This window comes from Chiloscyllium plagiosum, unplaced genomic scaffold (genome assembly GCF_037043375.1).
Source record: "Chiloscyllium plagiosum isolate Xiang-an unplaced genomic scaffold, Cpla_swu_hap1 HiC_scaffold_5, whole genome shotgun sequence".
In the NCBI taxonomy this organism is placed as follows: Eukaryota; Metazoa; Chordata; class Chondrichthyes; order Orectolobiformes; family Hemiscylliidae; genus Chiloscyllium; species Chiloscyllium plagiosum.
This window is the reverse complement of record NW_028270143.1, coordinates 2,849,569-2,870,922: the sequence shown is the minus strand read 5'-3', so window position 1 is coordinate 2,870,922 and position 21,354 is coordinate 2,849,569. Positions and strand designations below refer to the sequence as shown.

Below are 21,354 nucleotides of genomic sequence, written 5' to 3'. Positions count from 1 at the left end.
TTTGCACAAGTGATATTTTCCACTAACAGGATGCCACTGTCAAGCCAAAATGATGTTCTGCCTGCCATAAAAAGTGAGTAACGAAGCATACAAATTTCAGTGTAAGTGAACTGCCTGGGACATGGTTAAACAAAGACTTGCAGATCACATTAAATACCATGCCCCTTTGGCTCTTTGCAATAGATATAATACTGAGTGTTTCAACCAACTGCTGCTTGCGAAACTCAGAACAAAATCTCTAACATTAAGTGTGATTTCACAATTGGACAGCACATGCTGAATAATCCTAAGTGTACTACGAATTGTACTAACAAACAATTTAAGGTCATCAGTTGAGCTCGCAATGTAACACACTAATGCTTGTTAGAAGCTAGGTATATTCATGTGCAAGGACCTGTCCTCTGCAAGAAAAGGGAACATGCCCAGGCATTGTGCATTTTTAAAATTATTCAAAAGCATGAGGGAACAACAGCTTCATGGTGCAATCTCCATAAGCCTCAACCAATCAGAGCTGACTTGCCAACTAATTAACAGTCTTTTCTCATGCAGCAAAAACTACCTCACCTTTTGAAATTTGACATGATGGGTACAAGACCAAAAGCTTTAACAACAGGTCTCTCTTTTTTTACAGAGTCTAGATTAGAGTGGTGCTGGAAAAGCACAGCAGGTCAGGCAGCATCCGAGGAGCAGGAAAATCGACGCTTCGGGCAAAAGCTCTTCATCATGATGAATCAGTTTCCTGATGAAGGGCTTTTGCCCGAAACGTCGATTTTCCTGGCCTCGGATGCTGCCTGAACTGCTGTGCTTTTCCAGCACCATTCTAATCTCGACTCTGGTTTCCAGTATCTGCAGTCCTTGTTTTTACCCTCTCATCTTTACAGCAATACTCAAGTTCTATATCACTGAGGGTTGAATTGTATGTTATTATGGTTTTGGAGGGATTTTTACAAGGCCCAGTGAGATTTCTCACCATATCTTACCAAATGCACCTCATTAACTACCTACCCCATCCTTAAGGCATCCCTCACATCTGATTTTATCCCATCCTGACCATATGTCATACCAAGAGCAACACATACTCCTTGGATGTCTGCCACAGACCAGTATCCCTTGCACCGGCACCATCTTTAAAAGCCTGCTGTGCATTTGAACAAGCACTGACTGGCAGTTCTTAAAACTGATAGATAGGGGAAAATTGGCACCTTGCTTTGTGGGCTGAGATCTAGATGTCCTGCTGGACAGAGTGGTGCAGACATGGGGCTTCCTCTGCCCCCAGGACCAGCAACAGGGACACTGTATGAGACAGCGCCAGCCTGGTCTGAGGTTGCACCGGGATTAGTATAGTTGTAGTTGTCAGAAGGAATAGTCAGCACTGTAGGGGGAATATCAATGTCCTCCTGCACTCCACCAGGATAAGTGCTACCATCTTCTCTCCAACACCTCGCACTCAATCTAAATCTGCTACAGTACCCACCTCCTAACTAGGCTCATGCTCTACCACTCTCACTAGTGCTGCAATATCTCCCCTTACTTGTTCTCACTAACATCACTACCACTAACATCACTAACCCTGCATGCCCTCTGTTCACTCACTCAGGACAACTCCCCACCTGCACCAGAAGTACCATCAGGACCACACACTTTCATCTCTAGTGTACCTACCTCACGCTTGTTCCAGGACATAAACCTCACAATAGGACAGAAAGAGGTGAGAAGGGTGCTGTGCTTCCCAGCATTTGGTTCCTCAACCCTTATGTGGACAGCATTGTGTCTTTGACCACCATGAGTGGCTGACTGATGGTGTCCAAACCCCTGGACTGGTATCAGAGACTGTTCTAGACTTACCGTGATGGGACCACCTGAACACAGGCTATCTGCCTTGACTTGATTGAGGCCTGCTAACAACCTAGCTTTGTATTTGCACTAAATGGCCAGGCAGGAGAGATGTAATATGAGCCTGGTAGATTTGGCTGAGGTGGCAAAACACAAATAAGAAGAGGCAAAGCAATGCAAGATGCTATGAGCATCAAGACAGAGTCACAGTCTGTGAGTGCTAATGACAGCAAGTGAAAAACCTGGAGATGCAGTCTGGTTCAGTCTATGAAGTGGGTATGTGTCCCTGAGTTCAGAGTTTCCCTGCAGCAGCATTACATTGATAGTTGCCAGTCCATCATTGAAGTGCATAAGTGTCATGTAGGTATATTGGAGATGTGCATGAGGATCTTAGAAGATGGTACATGGTGATATCAATGTATATAAAAGCAGAGTGGCTGTGGCCAGTGCTCATAGAGCATGTCCTTAGGTGTTAGTGCCCACAATCAATTATGGTGGTGGTCTTTTCAAGCATGTGGCATGCTGAAGGTACTTGCTGTGACTTCCATGTCAAAAATTCTTGATGTGTAGCTTGTTCAATGCATTCGCAAAATAAGAAGTTGAATACTAATGAGGTGAATTGCAGCATTAATGAGGCATTTAATGAGCTACTTGGCAACTCACGACTGCCTGAAGAGAAACTCACCATGTCACTCATTAAAAGCATAAAAATCACACAACACCAGGTTATAGTCCAACAGGTTTAATTGGAAGCACATTAGCTTTCGGAGCGACGCTCCTTCAGGTGATTGTGGAGGGCTCGATCGTAACACAGAATTTATAGCATTGGCCTGCTGGACACACTTTCCTCGTTCCTGGGGAAGGGCTTGTGCCCGAGGCATCGATTCTCCTGTTCCTTGGATGCTGCCTGGCCTGCTGCGCTTTTCCAGCAACACATTTTCAGCTCTGATCTCCAGCATCTGCAGTCCTCACTTTCTAACTATCACTGTATTCTAACAGATGAAAGGCTTAACAGACAATCAATTCTTCAATGTATAATTTCAGTTACATCACATCGCAAATTTTTGCTATAAATTCTGTGTTACGATCGAGCCCTCCACAATCACCTGATGAAGGAGCGTCGCTCCGAAAGCTAGTGTGCTTCCAATTAAACCTGTTGGACTATAACCTGGTGTTGTGTGATTTTTAACTTTGTACACCCCAGTCCAACACCGGCATCTCCGAATCATTAAAAGCATAAAAGATTAAGTGCGATGCTCCCAATGTCAAGATGGGCCTCACTGGATGTCTTGGTTGATTCTGCCACAGCCCACATTGCTCAGACCCTGTAGGATTTTGCCCCAAGTGACTATTTAGATTTCACCTGAAGTACTTAAAGAGAGATTTTGCATTTGTTTTCCCCAATAAATCAAATTTCACTTGATTGCTTTGTTCTTCTCTCAGTTCTTTTACATGCTTAGAGGTCTTTCTTAAACTTATCATTACGGTCCTGTGTCCTAGGCACCTTAAAATTTTGGAATTTCTATCTTTAATAGTTATCATTATCATTGCTGTCATCCCGATCTTGTTTTTTATGTTCCTTCCTACATCTCAACATTATGCATCCATCACTGGGTCCCTCAAACTGGCCCTTCTAAAGTTTAATCATCTAATTGCCAGAGACCCGGGTTCAATCCCCGCCTCAGGCGACTCTCTGTGTGGAGTTTGCACATTCTCCCCGTGTCTGCGTGGGTTTCCTCCGGGTGCTCCGGTTTCCTCCCACAATCCAAAAATGTGCAGGTCAGGTGGATTGGCGAGGCTAAATTGCCTGTAGTGTAAGGTGAAAGGGTAAATGTAGGGGAATGGGTCTGGGTGATTTGCGCTTCGGCGGGTTGGTGTGGACTTGTTGGGCCGAAGGGCCTGTTTCCACACTGTAAGTAATCTAATTCTTTTTATTCTTATCCTAATTGCCATAGCCATGAAAAAACCATACACCAGCCATTGCCTCACCTCAGCTCTTGTTATAATGTCTTATTTGGCTGAGGACAAGATATATTTTTAAAATTTTAATCTTATTAAAGTGCTTAATTGACTATTGTTTTTCTTACTTCCAAAAACATTTGAACATTACCAACTCAGTGATCTGGAGATCTACAGAAAATTCCTACCAGTGGTTTATCCTCCCTCTCTTCATTTAATACACGATAATACACATAATTCAGCTTCCACTAATTCTTTTTGATATTTAGAGAGAATGTTACAGGAGGGTAAAAGGACAGCAATCAAAACTTTTGGGGGACATTTGCCAATTGATTAGGAAAGGAGAGCTTGGAAAAAGGGAGACAAAAAGATTCCTCAATGAGTCATAAAGGACCACTCATATAGAACATTTACCATCTGCAGCCACCATCTCTGCCTCCATTTCGCTCATGGGTTTCCTGAGAACTGGGATGCCCATATCGTAACTGTTAAATTTATTTCAGACTCCCAACTGCACTGTGGGAACCTGTTTTAAGTTAAAGAGTGTCTGCCTTGCAGCAGGAATCTCCAAAAATACAAACCTACTGTTAAAATGGCAGAAGATGCACATGCAGCAGATTTTCCATTCTAATTTTCCTATCCATCATGAGGGGTTGATGGTAAGCAAATATCAAGACTCAGGTTTACAATTTAAACTTGCCATCAACTTTAATCAATTGGAAGTAAATCACGTCTTAATAGTCAATCCAACCTGTCTATGAGATTAGGTTAGCCTTTGCAAAACTAAGCAGTCATACGCTTGAATCCCACCAGGAACCATGTAATCTCCTGGGATAAGGAAACAAGCAGATTAAAACCCTAATCCAATTAGAGAACAAAATCTAGAAAATTCATCATCAAATTTTTTAAGCAATCTAAAATACTGCAGGCAATCTAAAATATTGCAGGGAGTTGCATTGGCCCAAGTTTACAAATCAGGGCACTTACCTCTTGATAACATGGTACCTACCACTACTGACAGAAACAGTGGTGAAAATGGGGAAGGCAAAAACAAGAGAAAGGAAGTCCAAGAATCAAATAAAGGTGTGTGTGATGGTTGCATTAGGGCTGTTGCTCTGTCATCATTGTGGCTATCCCTCAAGGTCAAAGATGATGGTCTTCGTACCATTTATCTATTTATGGGCTCTCTGGTGGCTTATGAGTCCAGTCTTGGCTTTAAAAGTTCTTTCGCATTCAGGGCAGCTAGTTCCAGATGGCAGATCGGGCTTTGGATGTTACTGCCTCACTTTCAGTTTTCTTCTCTTTTCTTCTACTTCTGCATATCTGTTGGCTTCAAAAATTGCTGTTCCTTATCAGATGATGTTTTGCCAGAGTTTCCTGTCCTTGGCACTGGTTTCCCAATTGTTGATGTCAGTGTTACATCTCCTCATGTTGGCTTTTAAAACGTCTTTGAATCTCTTCTGTTGTCCACCTCTTTTACGCTTGCCTTCTTTAAGCTGGGAGTCGAAGATTTGTTTCGGCAGATGTTCATCTTTCATCTGAACAACATGACCGCTCCATCTTAGTTGGTTCTTGATGATGTAGGCTTCAGTGCTTGCTGTTTTGCTTCATTCAGCGCACTGATGTTGGTTCTTCTACCTTCCCAGCTGATAGTCAAGATGTTTCCAAGGCATCGTTGATGGAACTTTTCAAGTGCCTTCAGATGTTGTCATTACTTTGTCCAAATTTCTGATGCATACATGAGCATTGGGATCACCAGTGCTTTGTACACTAACATTTTGTTATCTGTCTGGATGTCATGATCATGAAAGACTCTTATTTGGAGACGTCCAGCACATTTAAGACAACTTTGGATCTCGTCATTAAGGTCGACATTGCAGGAGAGGTGACTTCCAAGATATGGAAAGTGGTTCACATTTTCCAGGGTTGTTTCGCCTAGTTGAACTTTTGGTTTTATCTGATTTGTCTCAATTGGTGACGGTTGATAGGTGACCTGAGTCTTCTTATAATTGATGGTGAGTCCAAGTTTTGTGTACGCATGGTTGAAGGCAGTCAGAATCTGTTGTCGGTGGTTTTCTGAGAGAGCTGCAACACTATTGTCATCTGTGTATTGGAACTTAACGAGGGAACTCATAGATGTCTTGTTTTTGGATTTAAGATGGGCAAGATTGAAAAGTCTGCCATCTGTTCTGTAGATAATTTTGATTCCTGTGGGGATAGGTCATCCTTGATGATGTGGATGATTGTCGCAGTAAAGATGGTGAACAAAGTTGAGGCAATCACGATCCCTGTTTTATTCCTGATCTGACTTGGAAAGACTCACAGTAACTGTTGCTGACCATGACTGTGGCAAGCATGCTATCATGGAGGAGTCTCAGGATTTGAATGTACTTTTCAGGGCATCCATTGGTGGATAGGACATCCCAGGTGGATAGGACATCCCATTGGAGTTCCCTTGATACCGAGTCAAAGGTTTTGTTGAGATCGATTAATGCATATACAAAGGCTGAAGTTGTTCACAATATTTTTCTTGTAGTTGTCGCATAGTGAAGATCATGTCGATTGTTCCACATGACTGGTTTGTGTCTCCGGAAGGATCTTCCCAGCTAAAGGCTTGAGCTGGTTGTTCATGATGCAGATAAGGATCTTTCTTGCTGTTCCTAATAGAGAAACTCCATGATAGTTTCCGCATTCAGAACAATTGCCTTTCCTTTTGTAGATGGAAATGATTGCTGAGCCTCTAATGTCTGCTGGTACATCTTCATTTATCCAGATCTTGACGAGACATTGATGCAGTTGGAAATGAAGTAGGTTACCTTCAATTTTGTAGACCTTGGCTGGTATTCCATCGAGTCCAGCAGCCTTGTTGTTTTTCAGGTTTTGATGGCTTCCTCAACTTCTTTAAGTGTTGGTATTTTGCTTAGGGAGTTGTCAACAGGCTGTTTTGGAATGTTGTTGATCATATTCCTGTCAAATGGGATGGTTTGATTTAGAAGATCTTCAAAGTGCTCCCTCCATCTAGAATCAATGTCAGAATTGCTTTCCAGGATGGTTGAACCATCTTTGCTTTTGAGAGGGGCTTGACTGTGTGGATGGGCCAAAAATAGCTTTAGTTGCATTGAAGAAGCTTTGAATGTCATTGGCGTCTGCTAGTTATTGGGTTTCCTGAGCTTTCTTCCTCCAACATTGGTTTTTCAGGTGCTCTTCTGGACTGCAGCCTGCATTCCTGATAGCGTTTCCTTTTGGTAGCCAATTGTTGGTCATTTTGTAAGGTGATGAAAGCTTATCTCTCTTCATTGATAAATTATTGGAGCAGTTTGTCGTCATCATCGAACCAATCCTGATGTTTTTTCATCTTGAACCCAATTGTTTCTTTGCAAGAGGTACTGATAGCATTCTTCAATTGATTCCAGTATTTTTCTACAGATGGTGGGATTTGTTGAGGCAGTGGTGCTTGAATATTTTGTTGAACCTTCTGTATATGGTTGATGTCTTGGAGGACGTCAACATTGAATTTCTTGATAGTGTTCTGATTTTGGTGTTTCCTTTGGGCCGAATCTTCATTCTCATGGTGGATGAGATGAGTTGATGGTCTGCCCAGCACTCGTCGGCACCAGTAACAGCTCTTGTTATCAGTACATCTTGTTGGTCTGAGATTGTACGCTGATGTAGTTGATGAGGTGCCAGTATTTGGAGCATGGATGCTGCCAGGAGACTTTATGCCTGTTCTTCTTGTGAAATTGGGTGTTTGTAATCACCAGATTGCGTTCAGCATAGTTGGTGAGGAGGAGTATTCCATTGGCATTGACCTTGCCAACCCCTTCCTTTCCTATTATTTCAGTCCACAGCCTATGATCTTTCCCAACTCTGGCATTGAAGTCTCTCAAGAGAATGATCTTGTTATTGTTGGGAACAGAGGAAAGGACGTTATCAAGGTGGGCATCGACGTTCTCCTTTAGTTCGTCTTCAGCATCCAGAGTTGGAGCATTGGCGTTGATGATGGTGGCATGTTGGTTCTTAACGAGCTGGATTTGCACAGTCAGTTGCTCTGTAGGGTGATTGCAATAATAGTTCTCTGTGGCTCTGAAAGGTCAATTGTGGTCTGAAATTTGATTCAGCTTGTTTGTAGGAATGCTGTTATAAAGCCATCTATATTCGAAATGTTAGCTTGCTCTCTCTCCATGGATGCTGCCTGACCAGCTGTGATCTCTAGCACACTTTGTTTTTGGTACAGATTTCAGCATCTGCAGTAACTTCGTCCTCCATTGCAGTTATGCAATGTAACAGTTTTCAGTGCAATATGTAATTAGAGATACTAAATATATGGATTTGCAATAATCCTGGCTCTATGAGTCAATGCTTCGTAACCATTGATATTTAGCTATGTTATAATTGGATGAACCATAGCTTGAAAATATGATTGGTAAAATCCTGGAAAGTTCTGCTAACATTTAGCTGTTGCTCAAGGCTTCATTCATGTCAGTTTTGCTGACAGTAAGTTATGTTATTAAAACAATCTAAGAAAGCAACTAACATTATGGTGAAGCACATGGGTAAGTGATGTTATCTGAGTTCTAATAATTGATAACATCAAAGCATACTTATTTGGCAGATGCTGGTGTGTGGGTACTGCTGGCTGACACAAGCACCTCAGAAGCAATCTGATATCCTTTCCTTTGATCTGTTTTTCTGAAACAATTCAAATAAAGGAATTATATTTGGTAAACTCACAGATGTCCTTAAATGTTGCTGGAAATCAAAAAAATCTTAAATAAAATAATTTGCAATATGGCTCATAGAAAACTAATTTTAGTATTGGAATGAGGCTGCATTTTAGAAGACGGCTTCCTACAAATGTTCTCAAATTTGTCAAATAATATTCTTCTCACTTGCATTGTAAAATGTGAATAGGGTAGAGGTCCTGCATTCATAATCGCCATTCATTTTTCCAGTCCAGTACAGCCCATGAATGTGTGCACATGGGGAATCATGACCTTGAAAATGGATCATGATGTTCATATTTTTGTATGCATTCTGACATTCTACTCTCTTGACTTTAGTAGAAATAAGCATATTCAAATTTCCAGCCATTGGTGTCTGAATTCATGACTTGCACTGATTCCAATGAAGATAACCAACACGTTAATTTTCCACCTTGGTACTTTGATTGTGGGACTGAAGCATCTGATGTACTGTTAGTTGTCTCTCTGTTCTGCAGGGGACTGCAGAGCACTGTGCTGATAGCATGGGGTGCAGACAGCCTCCTCCACTCAAAGGCAGCGTGCTTCTCTAACAGGGAAGTGTTTCAAAAAATAATTCTGCAGTACATGAACAATGAAAAACTAGGGGAGAGAAAATGTTCTGAGGTCTTAGAAATATCATTGGATGGATTAGTAATGCAATTGGGCAGGAAGAGAGTTCATGGGGGCCAGCAGACCTTAAAGGCCATGCTCAAAATGGAGTTGGAGCATATGGTCAGGGAGGTCAACTCCCAAGTCTGGACAAAGGACACGGCAACAGTGCCACAAGAAATCTAATCACCTCAAGTAGGTTGTCAAGCTTAGTGAATGCACCTTCACAGACTATCTCCTAACCACCACACCAGCAATCGCTCACACAGTCAATGAATCATTATCCCATCACTCAACCAGCAGTACTTCCTGAAAATCAGAACTCTCAACCAACCAGATACCGCAATTTATCCCCACAAGGTACCAACCTCTCGCTGTATCCACATAGCTCTAGCTATTCAGCTACGGCAGGTTCATCATCCAAGAACAGTACAAAAACAATCACTCATATTCTTCCCTCTCCTTTTCAGAAGACAAATAAAGGAAACCAAAATAGGCCGTAGAGAGGAGAGGGTCCCAGCATTAAGAGGTCATTGAGTTCATATACATTGTCCGACAGGTGCTGCATGTCAACTCTACCACATGTTGGTGCATGACCACATACAGTGAATCACGCAGGTCATTGGCTGATATCCCAGCAATTGACAAGATTATTTTGTTCTGCGCCAGGTGCACTTCACTACCAAGGCAAACCAAAGGACAGCTCATGTGCATTAAAAGGTATCTATTGTCGATATATTGATGAGGTGGAAGTGGGTACTGCAGATGCTGGAGATGAGAGTCAAGATTAGACTGGTGCTGGAAAAGCTCAGCTGGTCAGGCAGCATCCGAGGAGCAGGAAAATCGATGTTTTGGGTAAAAGCAGATTCTTGATGAAGGGCTTTTGCCTGAAACGTCGATTTTCCTGCTCCTTGGTTATGCCTGCCTCTTCGTAGGCCATGGGCACCCGCATGGGCTCCAGCTATTGCTGCCTCTTCGTAGGCCATGGGCACCCCCATGGGCTCCAGTTATGCCTGCCTCTTCGTAGGGCCATGGGCACCCGCATGGGCCCCAGCTATGCCTGCCTCTTCGTAGGATATGTGGAACAGTCCATCTTCCGCAACTACACTGGCCCCACCCCCCACCTTTTCCTCCGCTACATCGATGACTGTATTGGCGCCGCCTCGTGCTCCCACGAGGAGGTTGAACAGTTCATCGACTTCACCAATACCTTCCACCCCGACCTCAAATTCACCTGGACAGTCTCAGACTCCTCCCTCCCCGTCCTCGACCTTTCCATTTCTATCTCAGGCGACCGAATCAACACGGACATCTACTACAAACCGACCGACTCCCACAGCTGCCTGGACTACACCTCCTCCCACCCTGCCCCCTGTAAAAACGCCATCCCATTCTCCCAATTCCTTCGTCTCCGCCACATCTGCTCCCAGGAGGACCAGTTCCAAAAACTTACAACCCAGATTGCCTCCTTCTTCAAGGACCGCAATATCCCCCCCGACGTGGTCGACGATGCCCTCCACTGCATCTCTTCCACTTCCCACTCCACCGCCCTTGAGCCCCGCCCCTCCAACTGCCACCAGGACAGAACCCCACTGGTCCTCACCTACCATCCCACCAATCTCCATGTACAGCGTATCATCCGCCGTCATTTCCGCCACCTCCAAACAGACCCCACTACCAGGGATATATTTCCCTCCCCTCCCCTATCAGCGTTCTGTAAAGACCACTCCCTCCGTGACTCCCTCATCAGATCCACACCCCCCACCAACCCCACCTCCACTCCCGGCACCTTCCCCTGCAACCGCAGGAGGTGCAAGACTTGCGCCCACACCTCCCCCCTCACTTCCCTCCAAGGCCCCAAAGGAAACTTCCATATCCGCCACAAATTCACCTGCATCTCCACACACATCATCTATTGCATCCGCTGCACCCGATCTGGCCTCCTCTATATTGGGGAGACAGGCCGCTACTTGCGGAGCGTTTCAGAGAACACCTCTGGGACACCCGGACCAACCAACCCAACCACCCTGTGGCTCAACACTTCAACTCCCCCTCCCACTCCACCAAGGATATGCAGGTCTTTGGACTCCTCCATCGCCAGACCACACAACACGACGGTTGGAGGAAGAGCGCCTCATCTTCCGCCTAGGAACCCTCCAACCACAAGGGATGAACTCGGATTTCACCGGTTTCCTCATTTCCCCTCCCCCCCACCTTGTCTCAGACAAATCCCTCGAACACAGCACCGCCTTCCTAACCTGCAATCTTCTTCCTGACCTCTCCGCCCCCACCCCAGTCTGACCTATCACCCTCACCTTGACCTCTTTCCACCTATCGCATTTCCAACGCCCCTCCCCCAAGTCCCTCCTCCCTACCTTTTATCTTAGCCTGCTGGACACACTTTCCTCATTCCTGAAGAAGGGCTTATGCCCGAAACATCGATTCTCCTGTTCCCTGGATGCTGCCTGACCTGCTGCGCTATTCCAGCAACACATTTTCAGCTCTGTCCTTTTCCAGCACCACTTTAATCTTGGTATGGCGATGACTCCAGTGTGAGGTCCACACATGCATGTTGCATAAAATCAACACAAGAAAATCTGCCCCATAAATGTGATAGAATGGACCACTGGTCTGCTGAAACAATAAGCTGAATTTTCCCAAAAACGTTGGAGTCTTAGCAACAACTGGAAATGTGTGTCAGCCCAAGCTATGAATAACACCATGTGGGAGCAGTCTGGTTGGATGACAGTTATACAGGCTGTGGAATATGGGTTCTGGATTAGTGGTGCTGACAGAGCACAGCAGTTCAGGCAGCATCCAAGGAGCTTCGAAATCGATGTTTCGGGCAAACGCCCTTCATCAGGAATAAAGGCAGTGAGCCTGAGGCTTGGAGAGATAAGCTAGAGGAGGTTGGAGGTGGGGAGAAAGTAGCATAGAGTACAATGGGTGAGTGGGGGAGGGGATGAAGGTGATGCTCCTGCCCCACTGAACTCATCTCTACCTACCTCGACACTGTCCTATCCCCCCTAGTCCAGGAACTCCCCACATACGTTTGAGACATCACCCATGCCCTCCACCTCCTCCAAGACTTCCGTTTCCCTGGCCCCCAACGCCTCATCTTCACCATGGATATCCAATCCCTCTACACCTCCATCTGCCATAACCAGGGCCTCCAAGCACTCCGTTTTTTCCTCTCCAGACGTCCCCAACAGTACCCTTCCACCGACACTCTCATTCATTTGGCCGAACTGGTCCTCATCCTTAACAATTTCTCCTTTGAATCCTCCCACTTCCTCCAGACCAAAGGGGTAGCCATGGGCACATGTATTGGCCCAAGCTATGCCTGTCCCTTTGTTGGCTACGTAGAACAGTTGATCTTCCGTAATTACACCGGCACCACTCCCCACTTCTTCCTCCGCTACATTGATGACTGCATTGTCACCACCTCGTGCTCCCGCGAGGAGGTTGAGCAATTCATCAACTTCACCAACACATTCCACCCTGACCTTAAATTTACCTGGACCATGTCTGACACCTCCCTCTCCTTCCTGGACCTCTCCATCTCCAATAATGACGACCGACTTGACACTGACACTTTTTACAAACCCACCGACTCCCACAATGTGTTGCTGGATTACACCTCTTCCCACTCTACCTCTTGCAAAAATGCCATCCCATATTTCCAATTCCTCCGCCTCCGCCGTATCTGCTCCTAGGAGGACCAGTTCCACCACAGAACACACACCAGATGGCCTCCTTCTTTAGAGACCGCAATTTCCCTTCCCACGTGGTTAAAGATGCCCTCCAACGCATCTCGTCCACATCCCGCACCTCCGCCCTCAGACCCCACCCCTCCAACTGTAACAAGGACAGAACGCCCCTGGTGCTCACCTTCCACCCTACAACCTTCGCATAAACCAAATCATCCGCCGACATTTCCGCCACCTCCAAACAGACCCCACCACCAGGAATATATTTCCCTCCCCACCCCTTTCCGCCTTCCACAAAGACCATTCCCTCCGTGACTACCTGGTCAGGTGCATGCCCCCCTACAACCCACCCTCCCATCCTGGCACTTTCCCCTGCCACCACAGGAACTGTAAAACCTGCACCCACACCTCCTCCCTCACCTCTATCCAAGGCCCTAAAGGAGCCTTCCACATCCATCAAAGTTTTACTTGCACATCCACTAATATCATTTATTGTATCCGTTGCTCCCGATACGGTCTCCTCTACATTGGGGAGACTGGGCGCCTCCTAGCAGAGCGCTTTAGGGAACACCTCCGGGACACCCGCACCAATCAACCACACCGCCCCGTGGCCCAACATTTCAACTCCCCCTCCCACTCTGCCAAGGACATGGAGGTCCTGGGCCTCCTTCACTGCCGCTCCCTCACCACCAGACGCCTGGAGGAAGAACGCCTCATCTTCCGCCTCGGAACACTTCAACCCCAGGGCATCAATGTCGACTTCAACAGTTTCCTCATTTCCCCTTCCCCCACCTCACCCTAGTTCCAAACTTCCAGCTCAGCACTGTCCCCATGACTTGTCCGGACTTGTCCTACCTGCCTATCTCCTTTTCCACCTCTCCACTCCACCCTCTCGTCCCTGACCTATCACCTTCATCCCCTCCACCACTCACCCATTGTACTCTATGCTACTTTCTCCCCACCCCCACCCTCCTCTAGCTTATCTCTCCACGCTTCAGGCTCACTGCCTTTATTCCTGATGAAGGGCTTTTGCCCGAAGCGTCGATTTCGAAGCTCCTTGGATGCTGCCTGAACTGCTGTGGTCTTCCAGCACCACTAATCCAGAATCTGGTTTCCAGCATCTGCAGTCATTGTTTTTACCTTGTGGAATATGGGTGTTGAGCATGCACTCATTGATGCTCACCAATCTTGTAGTTACACAGAACTTCTTGCGACACTGCATCTGCATTCTAAGGGCTTGACTTCTGATATTGACCTCCACAGCAATCTGTTCTTTCATATCTGTAGGCATGAAATAAAACATTGCTTCTTCACTGTATTTACCCCATGGTCTTGGAGTTTGAAAATCTCAGAACTGTCTCACATACTGTGCCATTCTTCACTGTTTCCCAGGATAGATGCACTTCCTGTATGGTTCCTGATACTTCCACCTCCCCTTTAACAGGTGTGAACAATCTTTAACAGCAACTTAAATATCCATATACAGCACGTTTAATATAATGAAACAAAAAATTAGAAAATTGTATTAAGTATGACAGTGAGTCACATGAGAAGAAATTAGATCAGATACCAAAAGCTTGGTCAACAAGGTAGATGTCAGGAACATCCCTCAAGATGAAAGCAAAATAGAGATGTGGAGAGATGTAGTGACGGTATTCCAAGGCTTGGGCCCTCGGTAACTGAAAGTTTCTCCACTATTGGTGGTGGAGTGAAGTTCTGATGAAAGGTCTCTGGACTCAAAAAGATTAACCTAATTTTCTCTTGACTGATATAATAGACCTGCTGAGTCTCTCGAGCCCTTTCTATTTTGTTTATGGAGAAATTAAAATTGAGAATAGTCAAAAGGCAAAAATGAGATGATTGCAAATATTTTGGTAGGTTGTGGGGCTGGAGGAGGCAATAAAGGTAGGGAGGAATAAAGTCATGCAGGGCTTTGAAAACAGGGCTGAGAATTTTTAAATCAAGATTTTGCTTAACATGGACTCGGTGTAGGTCAAGTTCTTGAGTTAAGGCATGGGCAGCACAGTTTTGGATTACGTTAAGTTTACACAGAGTGAAATATGAGACCAACCATATTCCGTGTACTGGAATAAAAACCGAACGAACTGCAGATGTGGCACGGTGGTACAGTGGTTAGCACTGCTGCCTCACAGCGCCAGAGACCTGGGTTCAATTCCTGCCTCAGGCGACTGTCTGTGTGAAGTTTGCACATTCTCCCCGTGTCAGCGTGGGTTTCCTCCCACAGTCCAAAAATGTGCAGGTTAGGTGAATTGGTCGTGCTAAATTGCCCATAGTGTTAGATGTAGGGAAATGGGTCTGGGTGGGTTGCTCTTCAGAAGGTTGGTGTGGACTTGTTGGGCCAAAGGGCCTGTTTCAACACTGTAAGTCATCTAATCTAAAATCAGAAACAAAAACAGAAGATGCTGGAAAAGCTCAGCAGATCTGGCAGCATCTGTGGATGGAAATCAGAGTTAATGTTTCGAATCTGGTGACCCTTCCTTAGTTCTGAGGAAGGGTCATTAGACCTGAAATGTTAACTCTAATTTCTTTCCATAGATGCTGCCAGACCGCGTGTACTGGAATAGTTGGGTGTAGAAATATTTGGGCATGAATAGCAATTGAAGACCTGAGACAGGGGTGATGTCAGGTAATGTTAGGCAGTTTAACCTTAGGTGATTGTTTTTGGCTCCTTTCTGATATGTGCGGCCATTGATCTGTGCATTTTCTGATTGCTGCATATAGAAATTATTATTATGAATAGACAGTATAAAAGTTGTTGCATTTCAATCAATGGACATGGGTTACTTTATTGTAAGTCTCGCACCAATCTTGGAACTATCCTGTTTACTTTACCACATTTCTTAAATTGTTTCTGTTGTAATGTGGGACGTGTTGGCCAGTAGCTTGAGTCAAGTGTGCTGTAGTTTCAGTAGTGGTTCACATTCTACAAAACTCCTGACTCAAAAAAGTGTAATTGATATTTGTTCTATGAGAAAAAATATTGCTTAATTTGATCTTTTTTTGCATACTACATGATGACTGACCTGAATTATTGCCATAAGCAAAATAATGTCAAACGTCTGGAAGGTAACTGATTCTCTAGGTTGATTGTTGAAATCTCCTCAGTCATTTATCTTCAAAATTCTGCAAAAAAAAGACATTGCTGTGGGCCTTAATTTTCCTGTGTTTTTTTTTGGTAACGATTTTAGTGGCTATGCTTTCACGTGAAAGGTTATCACAAAACAAGTAACAACTCAGCAAAGAATAAAAAGAGTCTGCATTGCTTTCAAGCTCTTTGAGGAATCCTGAGGTCACAAAAAGTAGCTAAATAAATCCAGTCATGATTTGGTATATGTTAATAGTGTGCTATTAACTGCTCACTGTAACTTTATAGCCTTATGATATGACAACTTATTGTGTTTCTTACACCAAGAGGTCTTAAACTTGAGGACCACGTAAATGATTCAAGACATCTGCCATAAATATCCTGCAGGATTTTAAAAATATTAAATTTGTTAAAGAAAGAAATTTATACCAGACTATAAAGGTGGGATTGTATTGAGTAATCTGGCAACTGTGACCTGGACTTGACCTGACCCTACTTGTCCTCTCCTGAATGCAGTATAAAATGACAGCAGCCAAGGCTGAGCTCAGATTCGCACTGGCTGAGAAGGGTGGCAGAGGCCCTGATCATTGATCACATAGACCCCCAACCTGAATATTCTGTCCTCCATTCTCCTTGCACAAGGTTTCACTGGCTATTTCATTACTCCCACATTTCTCCCACATCACATTGTTGCGGTATCTCAGTCACCAATAGCACTGGAACCTATTCATCCTGCAACTACAGAGGGAGAAAACATATGAACCTTCAAAATTTGCAGGTTTCATTGTCATTGTAAAATTTTGAAAGTGGAGTTAAGGGAGAACAAATGTTGATCACCTACAAACAGAAATGCTGGGAACAGTCAGAGAATTGAAGGTTGAGGGCAAAAAGGGATACTTGTGAGCCAAGTGCTAGAAGTAACTGGGGAAGGAGAGAGTGAATTGTGCTGACTGGTAATTTTTTTACATTCCCAGAGAAGCAGCAGGTTTCCTGCAAACAGCATTTTCAATTAAAGCATATTTTGTACTAATTGTTAAATTTCAGTGATGAAGAGCCCAGGGTCTAAAAGGCACGAGCAAATTTTTATGCTGAAAAAGTACTCATATTACAGGAGTTACAATGTATTTATAAATCTTGAAATTGAAAATCATTGTTCTAAATAGACCATTAGATCTACATATACTTCCAGTTGATGTGTAGAGGCTCTTTAGGTCTACAATTGAGTCTTTAGCATCAGAAGTCCAGTGCCATTGGAAGGGTTAGTAGTAGTCTTAGGATCACCTTGTGACATTTACGCACCTTATTGATACTAGCATGATGGATATATGGTTGCTCAAATATAATTGCTCACTCTAGCACTTTTACAAAAGCATATTGAAAGTTCTGATCATTTCAGCTGCAGACACTATTAGCATTATCAACCAATAATTACAGCATGTAAGACCAACAGCTATTACAGCTAGGTACCATTTTTACAGTTTTTAGTAACACAGATATGAGTAGCTGACTTTTTTATATTATCTAAACAACCTTTCAATACTGATGGACTGAGTCATGACTGTTTGGCCTGTTGTTGCTCATGTAATATTGTCTTTACAATAAAGAAACCCATTTATGATTGTTTGAATTCAGTGCATAGGAAGAGTTTGTCTGAAATTTATGGAGGGGCTATTGTTACTTTTGTTTGTTATGCATAGTTTTGGGGTTGTTGGCCAACAATAGAGAAATCAGTTCTTTGTTAATTTGTTCTGCTCCTATTCCTGGATATTTTTGAAGCTATTTGGGTCTTTTTAGATAAATATTCTGAACACTTCCCCGTGCTGAGTACTTTACCTTTAGAAAGTTACTTTTGAAGTTGCCTATAGCTGAAATGCTACATAGATTTAATACATTTCACATTTTATATCTATCTACCATTTGCATGTAATTACCCTTCTGCTTTTTGTTTTTAATCAAGGTAACATCCCTAAATTTCAGGCAAATCACTTCCTGGACACAGGATTCAAACTATCATTGATAGCATTCTGAGCTCAGAAAGCTGGCACTAATGGTTTTCCAAAATATACCTTCTGTGCTGCATTGCCAAGGCCAAGCATGTATGCTGGAGCTCACCCATTAATCATATTTGTGTACTGCTGCTTAGTTGTTGCCATTGCCAACATGTAGCTCTCCCCTTGGACTCTTCAGCACTGAGGTTTAACAATTATTTCAAAGGATACTTCATTTTGAACATATTGGCTCTTGGAAACATGAACAGATCAAACTGAAAACTGCACACACAAAATTAAAGCAAGTTTAAGTCTGGGACAGCAATTTTAATTTAATTTAATAAATTCACATTTTTTTCTAATGCTAAGAGAAATTTCAGATCTGAAATTTGGGAAAGCAAATCTTAGCAGAACTTATGCACTCAATGGTAAGGTCCTAGGGAGCATTGCTGAACAAAGAGATCTTGGAGTGCAGGTTCATAACTCCTTGAAAGTGGACTTACAGGTAGATAGGATAGTGAAGAAGGCGTTTGGTATGCTTTCCTTTATTGGTCAAGAGTATTGAGTTACAGGAGTTGGGATGTCATGTTGCAGCAACATGCAATATTCCAACAGTGGCCTAACCAGGACATTGGTTAGGCCACTGTTGGAATATTGCATGCAATTCTGGTCTCCTTCCTATTGGAAAGATGTTGTGAAACTTGAAAGGGTTCAGAAAAGATTTACAAGGATGCTGCCAGGGTTGAAGGATTTGAGCTGTAAGGAGAGGCTGAACAAGCTGGGGCTGTTTTCCCTGGAGCGTCGGAGGCTGAAGGGTGACCTTATAGAGGTTAACAAAATTATGAGGGCCATGGATAGGATAAATAGGCAAAGTATTTTCCCTGGGATTGCAGAGTCCAGAACTAGAGGGCATAGGTTTAGGGTGAGAGGGGAAAGATATAAAAAAGACCTCAGGGGCAACTTTTTCACACAGAGGGTGGTACATGTATGGAATGAGCTGCCAGAGGAAGTGGTGGAGGCTGGTACAATTGCAACATTTAAGAGGCATTTGGATGGGTATATGAATAGGAAGAGTTTGGAGGGATATGGGCCAGGTGCTGGCAGGTAGGACTAGATTGGGTTGGGATATCTGGTTGGCATGGACGGGTTGGACCGAAGGGTCTGTCTCCATGCTGTACATCTCTATGACTCTATGAATGAGAGCATAAATAATGATAATGTAAAAATATTTCATGTATCAGCCTGAATCCAAGAGAATTGGGTAAAAACTGCACAAACTTATTTTGATTGTTCCAGCCAGCAGAGAGGATCATTTTCTCATCAAGGTGGTAAAAACAATAACTGCAGATGCTGGAAACCAGATTCTGGATTAGTGGTGCTGGAAGAGCACAGCAGTTCAGGCAGCATCCGAGGAGCTTCGAAATCGACGCTTCGGGCAAAAGCTCTTCATCTTTTGCCCAAAACGTCGATTTCAAAGCTCCTTGGATGCTGCCTGAACTGCTGTGCTCTTCCAGCACCACTAATCCAGAATCATTTTCTCATCAGTATAGACTGCATTCAGATTCACATCCAAAGGCTGGAAGAATGATGTTAACCACTGCACCACAGAATTTCTTTTGAAGTTTTCTTTAAATGACACTATCTAAATGCAAGCATATTGTATTACTTGAATGAAAATAAGTTAATGAAAGCCTGGACAGACTCACAATCTAGTACAATAATGGATGCATTAAAATCTTTTGGCAATTCACTGTTGAGTAGCCTTTATGATTAATGCCATTGTGAAATAATTTCACTTTACACCAATGATAAACTTGCAGTATAAATCCAGACATAACACACATGACTCCTAAACAAAGTAAAATAAAACTGACTGGAACTGTTAAGGTATGTGACTGTGTGACATGTGAATCTATCACGGTTTTACACAGAGTATGGGAAGTATTCAGAGAAATGTGCTCCATTCACCAAACTTTTCAAATATATTTGCTTTAAAAATAAGAGCCACAGAAAATTTTGTTAATGTCTTCATCCATACAACACATTATCGGGTCATTTACCTCATTTTTTTCCAAGGGAACTTACTGTGCCCAAATTAACTATTGTGTATCCCTATTTTGCAACAGTGACTATAATCAAAAAGTGCTTTACTGCTACTTTGCAATATTTACAATGCCTTGCACAAAGTCTGTATTTATTTGGTGGGAATATCTCTTCCTTTCTCTGTACACATTTAAATATATTTAGCTGTTAGGAGGGAGCTCTATCCAGGCATGTATCTACATTGGTGCAGAGTTCTAGTTAGCCATAAACCAAATAATGAAAACAGGCCTCGGGGCAGTTTCTGCAATACATAGGTATCTTTAGAGAAGCTTATTTCAAAAATTGTTGAACTAGCTCCATATTCCACAATAATACTTCAGTCTACTTCAGTCAGTTCTGATACATATCTGGTGACAGAGATGAACAGGGAGATGCTGGACATGTTTAGGACAAGAAGGCAAACTGTCTTAAAGAGATCCAAAAGTGAACACAGACAAACTAAGAAATGTTCAACAAAATCAAAAACATTTTGGAATTATCCAGCAGGTTATGGCAACGCTTGTGGAGAGAAACCAAGTTAACATTCAGGATTGCAACCTTTAATCAGAACAGGAAAGATTAGAAGCACAGTCTGTTTTAAGCAACTGCAGTACTCTGCATTTCAACTATGTGATGTTGTTTTGTCTGTCATGATGTATAAATAAGCAGAGACAATTTTGCAACTAGAACACAAAAGTATATGTGTCTGTTAATATGGTCAACAATAGTAAATTATAATTCCAGAGGATATGCCACTAACAACCAACTGTTCCCAATTTATGTCAGGAGAAACTAAAGATGGGAGTTTAATAATGTCTTACTCAAATATACCTAATCCAGGGAAACGATTACTTTAGAAACATGGCATTATCTCTCGAACAATCTTGTGGAGGTAACTAGCTACTGAATCACTTCCTGGTTACTAAATTTGGAAGTTACAGAGGGAGAAATATTTGTAGGTAATGGAAACAATGAGTGCAGCTAAGCCAGATTTCTCATGAAACACAAAAGTAAAGTACCTCAGATGCTGGAAATCTGAAATAAAACAGAAAGCTGGAAATACACAATAGATACGACAGTACTTGTAGAGATGGAAACAGAGAGCCCCCATCTCTGCGTGGGGCTAAATCATATTGACAGGCTTTATGGTGTTTGGACACAATTACAGGTTTTTTGTTCCACTTTCCATTGTTAGCAACTTTCAGTGGTACAGGCAAGGGGGTGGATTGTGGCCTGCAATTATTTCACCATTTCAAACCGGTAAGGCTACATTGCATCGTACTGGCACTGAAATTTACATGCTACGTTACTCATTGTGTGACAGG

The 21,354-nt window shown here is 43.3% G+C and overlaps 1 long non-coding RNA gene across 1 annotated transcript in view; it reads right to left on the bottom strand.

Annotated features, from left to right (window-relative positions):
- Window positions 1–21,354, bottom strand: part of LOC122549667 (uncharacterized) — a 178,705-nt gene that overhangs the window by 134,069 nt on the left and 23,282 nt on the right. Inside the window, exons 3-4 of the long non-coding RNA XR_006311632.2 lie at window positions 15,898–15,997; window positions 14,037–14,134 (exon numbers count right to left, since the gene is read on the bottom strand). This is a non-coding gene — a long non-coding RNA (uncharacterized LOC122549667). The remainder of the gene's footprint in view (window positions 1–14,036; window positions 14,135–15,897; window positions 15,998–21,354) is intronic.